General features: G+C 40.2%; 1 non-coding gene across 1 annotated transcript; it reads left to right on the plus strand.

Moving 5' to 3' along the window:
- Window positions 1–979: 979 nt before the first annotated feature.
- On the plus strand, window positions 980–1,052 carry TRNAC-ACA (transfer RNA cysteine (anticodon ACA)). Its single transcript has one exon. It is a non-coding gene; the product is annotated as a tRNA-Cys (tRNA).
- Window positions 1,053–6,000: the final 4,948 nt, after the last annotated feature.

The following is a 6,000-nucleotide window of genomic DNA, read 5'->3' on the forward strand; positions in this document are numbered from 1 at the left end:
TACGTTAGTAACATAACTGCATATCCTTAATTTGGTAGAAGTGTGACATTTTCTTGCTTTCCTGTGTTGTGCTAAATCACCACAACCTAAACTGCTTTATAAAAGGTATATGCTGAAATTTAATTTTACTGTTTTTGCTTACTCTCTGATTACAAACAAAACTTTTCATAAGGCTCTTCTAATTCTGGGTCCATCTCATCATCAGTATCATCCAAGTATGGATCAACAGCCCCCGATAAATTTGTTCACAGATATAGAGAACAAACTAGTGGTTACCAGTGGGAAGAGAGAGGGTGGGAGAGGCAAGATAGGGGTAGGGGATTAAGAGGTACAAACAATTATGTATAAAATAAATAAGCTACAAGGATATATTGTACAACACAGGGAATATAGCCAATGTTTTACAATAACTATAAATGTACTATAAGCTTTAAAAATTGTGAATCACTATGTTGTAAACCTGTAACTTATGTAATATTATACAATAAAAGAGGTTAAAAAGTAAAAGAAAAGAAAAAGAAGTCAGGGTAAGGATAAAGTGCCAATTTTTTAAATTAACATAAAACCTGAAACAGTAAAACTAGAAGAAAACATATGGGAAAAGTTTCTTGACATTGGTCATGGCAATGATTTTTTGGTCATGATGCCAAAAGCACAGGCAACGAAAGTAAAAGTAGACAAATAAGACTGCATCAAACTAAAAAGCTTTCTGCACAGCAAAGGAAACAATTGCCAGAGTGAAATGGCAAGCTATGGAATGGGAGAAAATATTTGCAAACCATATATCTGATGAGAGGTTAATAACCAAAATACACAAGGAACTTGAACAACTCAATAGCAAAACACAAAACAAAACACGACAACAAAGCACAAAATAACGCAATTGAAAAATGGGCAAAGGTGGGGGTGGAGGGATAGATTGGGAGTTTGGGATTGACATGTATATATTGCTATATTTAAAACAGATAACCAGGGGACTTCCCTGGTGGTCCAGTGGGTAAGACTCCACGCTCACAATGCAGGGGGCCCAGGTTCGATCCCTGGTCAGGGAACTAGATCCCACATGCATGCCGCAACTAAGAAGCCCACCAGCCGCAACTAAGACCCGGCGCAGCCAAAATAAATAAATAACTAAATATATTTTTTAAAAAAGATAACCGGGACTTCCCTGGCGGTCCAATGGTTAAGACTTTGCCTTCCGATGCAAGGGGTGCAGGTTTGATCCCTGGTCAGGGAGCTAAGATCCCACATGCTTTGCGGCCAAAAACCAAAACACAAAACAGAAGCCGGGACTTCCCTGGTGGTGCAGTGGTTGAGAGTCCGCCTGCCAATGCAGGGGACATGGGTTCAAGCTCTGGTCCGGAAGGATCCCACATGCCGTGGAGCAGCTAGGCCTGTGTGCCACAACTACTGAGCCCATGTGCCACAACTACTGAAGCTCGCACACCTAGAGCCCTTGCTCTGCAACAAAGAGAGGCCACTGCAGTGAGAGGCCTGTGCAGTGCAACAAAGAGTGGCCTCCGTTCACCACAACTAGAGAAGGCCCACATGCAGCAATGAAGACCCAATGCAGCCAAAAATAAATATTTTTTTCAAAAAGAAGCAATATTTAACAAATTCAATAAAGACTTTAAAAATGGTCCACATCAAAAAAAATTTTTTAATAAAATAAAATAGATAACCAACAAGGACCTACTGTATAGCCCAACAAGGTCCTACTGTATAGTGGCAGGGAACTCTGCTCAGTATTCTGTAATAACTTAAATGGGAAAAGAATTTGAAAAAGAATAGATACATGTATATGTATAACTGAATCACTTTGCTGTACACCTGAAACTAACACAACACTGTTAACTAACTATACTTCAGTATAAAATAGCAATTTAAAACAAATTTTTTAAATGGGCAAAGGTACATCAACTATACTTCAATAAAAGTTAATTAATTAATTTTAAAATGGGCAAAGGATCTGAATAGATATTTCTCAAAAGAAGACATACAAATGGCCAACAGGTATATGAAAAGGTGCTCACCATCACTAATCATCAGGGAAATGCAAATCAAAACCACAATGAGATATCACCTCACACCTGTTAGAATGGCTACTATCAAGAACACAAGAGGTAACAAGTATTGGTGAGGATATGGAGAAAAGGGAATCCATGTACACTGTTGGTGGGAGTGTAAATTGATACAATCATTATGGAAAACAGTATGAAGGTTTCTCAAGAAAATTAAAAATAGAACTACCCTATGATCCAGCAGTCTCCCTTCTGGCTATATAACCAAAGGAAATGAAATTGAACCCAGAGGACATTATGCTAAGTGAAATAAGCCAGACACAGAAAGACAAATACTGTGTGATCTCACTTACATGTGTAATCTAAAAGAGTTCAAAGTCATAGAAGAATAGAGTAGCATGGTGGTTGCCAGGGGTTGGGGTTTGGGGAAAATGGGGCAATGTTGGTCAAAGGGCACAAAGATTCAATTAGGCAAGATGAATAAGTTCTGGAGATCTAATATACAGCACGATGACTACAGTTAACACTTCTGGACTGATACTTGAAATGTGCTAAGAGGGTAGATCTTAAGTGTTCTTACCACAAAAAGGGGGAGAGGGGCAACTATGTGAGGTGCTAGATATGTTAATTAGCTTGATTGTGGCTATCATTTCACAATGTAAATATATATCAAAATAGCAAGTTGTACACATTGAATATAATTTTTGTCAATTATACAATAAAACTGGAAAAAATAAAGGAAAATAAAATAGACACAGAAATAGAGGAGAGGGAAGAAGAAAATGATACACAGCACCACGTAGGGACATTTATATTATATTATTATTTATTATAATAATAGGAACAATACCTAACCATTATAGAGAGAGCTTAGGAAGGCTTTTTTCTCCTCTCCTACTTTAGCTTTCATTCTCCACCCTTCCCAACTCCCAACAAAGAATTTTCACTTACATATCCTGTTATCATCTTAAACCAAAAATGTCTGTTCACCATTCAAGAAGCAATAGTTGAGCGCCAGCTTAGTGTCAGGCACTGCGAATTCTCTGATGAATCAAACAGGGCTTCTTTCTTCCATGAGTTCAGACTAGTAGGGAATAAAAACATAAAGACAAGTAAATTCCAGTAGGTACGCTACCGAATACAAATTCGTGTGCCCCATGCACAGTGAGGCCAAACACTACTGAAAGTCAGAATTTGGAGCAGAGAAAGGTTTATTGCAGGGCCATGCAAGGAGATATGATTGGTTCATGCCCCAAAACCCCCCCAAACTCCCTGAAGCGTTTCAGCAAAGCACTTTTTTTAAAAGCCAGGTGAAGGAGGGGGGTGTCACAGGGTATGTGATCAGCTGGCGCACAATTCTCTGATTGGTTGACGGTGAGGTAACAGGGCGCTGTCTCAGGGGTTAACATTATCAATCCTCAGGCTCCAGTAGGCCTGGGGGCTATGCGGTCAGGGTCATCAAGTAGTTAACATCTTCCATTCTGTGGGGGGGCTTTCAAATCAGTAAAACAACTCAGGAGCTGTGCATCAGATACTGTTATCTATGTACTTCAGAGAGGAGCTAAAGCAGCGGACATGGGGGAAGGCCTCCTGCTCCGTTACAGGTATTAGGTACTTGGCCACGTCTGTTCCAAGACGGGAGATGGAAGGGAGAGTGGGAGACCAGGGCACCTTGTGAAAGAACCTGAGGAAGAATGAGAATGTTGAGGGAGTAGGATTTATAAGAGGTGGTTGCGGATGGATTGAATTAAAGGATGAAGATGCGCACAAGGAAGGTAGAAAATGCTTAACTGGGACCATTCAGAAGCGGGATGAGAGATGAAGCGAACGCTGAAGGCAGGTGGGCTCCTCAGAGCGAAGGTGCGGCCGCATCACTCACCTCCTCCCGGTCTTCCTGTTCCTCAGGAGACTCTCCGAGTCTAAGCTGAACAGGAGACCGTGTCCTTTCTCAGCCCCGTATTTGAAATAACTGAAGGGAAGGGCGATGGGACACAGGACATATTTCACGGAGGCCATTTCAACAATACAGTGAATTCATCTTGTGTCTGGGGTATGTGTGTATATGTATATACGTATACACACATATACACACTACATATATATTATATAATATGGGTGTGTACTGTGTCATATATCTCTATGTATATATGTGTGTATAATACAGGAATGGCTCAAATCAAAGTACATATTTTTTAAATCTCCCCTGAATTAAAAAATATAAATGGAATGGGGAGAAAAGTACAAAGTAATGAAAATATTTCCTACGGAAATGACAATATGTTTGTATTACAGTTGCAATATTTAGCACAAAGAATACAGGAGGCTGAGTTACGTTTTAATTCTGATAAACAACAAATATATTTCTGGATAAGAATGTCCCATGCAATATTCGAGACATACTTATATTAAAACATTGTTGTTTATTTGAAATTCAAATATAAGTCAGGGTCCTGCATTTTATCTGCCAATGCAAGTTTATTTCCTATTCTTCAAAATCAACAAGATTAAAATGTTGATGCAGTTTTAAATTTTCAAATTTCTATACATTTGTTCTTTTATGTAATACTTCATTTTAGTCATAAACTGATAATTGGCATTATGAAAATACAAGGGCTTCATAAAAGTCCAAAGTAAAAAGAACAAATCTACTCACATCTGATGAAGATGAAATAATCAGGGTTGATGATATTGATGTACCTTCCCACCGACATCCCTATACACACAAGGATGAAGAAGAGAGGGTGAATGGGGGCGTGTGTGCAGCAGGAGAATCTAATAAGACTGGAATCATACCACATACACTTAAAATATAGAGTATTATGTTCAAATTTTACTTCATTTAACAGAAGGAAAAGAAACAAAGGAGATTGAAAAAAACTGCTGAACTTCAGGAAAATGTTCTTGACCACATGAGGGAAAAAAGGGGATTCATAAAATCCCCTTTTTCTTCTCCAGGGTACTCTGACCTTCCCAGCCTGTTACCTTGTCCCTGAGGCATAATGTTTCTTAATACTCTCCCAAGGGGCCTCCCTGGTGGTGCAGTGGTTAAGAATCTGCCTGCCAATGCAGGGGACACGGGTTCGATCCCTGGTCCGAGAAGATCCCACATGCCGCGGAGCAACTACGCCCGTGCACCACAACTACTGAGCCTGTGCGCCACAACTACTGAAGCCCATGCGCCTAGAGCCCGTGCTCCACAACAAGAGAAACCACCGCAATGAGAAGCCCGCGCACTGCAACGAAGAGAAGCCCCCACTCGCCGCAACTGAAGAAAGCCATTGCACAGCAACGAAGATCCAACGTGGCCAAAAATAAATAAATGAATAAATAAATTTATTTGAAAAAAAGACTCTCCCAAGATGCATGCTTATCACTAATAACAGCTACAAAATTTGTCAGCAAGGATGACTAGGACAAGTGGGACCTGGTTCATTACCATGGGACTTCCTGTCCTGGACACTCATGATGTCTTAGTCCTCAGTGGTCAGAAATTTGAGATCAGAACTAGGTAACCAGAGTGAAGGATCGAGTTAGAGAAACTCACAGGCAGGGATGGAGGGGAGAGACCAAAGCATGTATGGGAGCGGGACTTATAATGAGAAACAACAGGGCAGAACAGTGGCATCCTATGATTGTTAGCTTTAGGTGTGCTTTCAGTTACATTCTTCTGCTCCAGAAAATGAAAATTGTTTAATGTTATTAGCTTCTCAGGCAGAGGCTGCAAATTGGCAGCTGCAGACTGAGTCTATTCCACAGACCTGTTTTAGATAGGCAGCATGCTTTTCAATAAAACATATTTCAGTTAGTTGCCAACATTTAAAGAATGGAAGGTTTCATATAAACATTTTGATTTGGGGCCAGTCTTGAAAAACTGGGAAAATCTGGCAGTCCTGGCCCAACATTCCTGCCCAGCAACACTGAGCTGGAGCTGAGTACTGGCCATCTTCTTTGGAAGAGACATATTCTTCCCCAATTTGCC

The sequence above is a fragment of the Delphinus delphis genome, chromosome X (genome assembly GCF_949987515.2).
Source record: "Delphinus delphis chromosome X, mDelDel1.2, whole genome shotgun sequence".
In the NCBI taxonomy this organism is placed as follows: domain Eukaryota; kingdom Metazoa; phylum Chordata; class Mammalia; order Artiodactyla; family Delphinidae; genus Delphinus; species Delphinus delphis.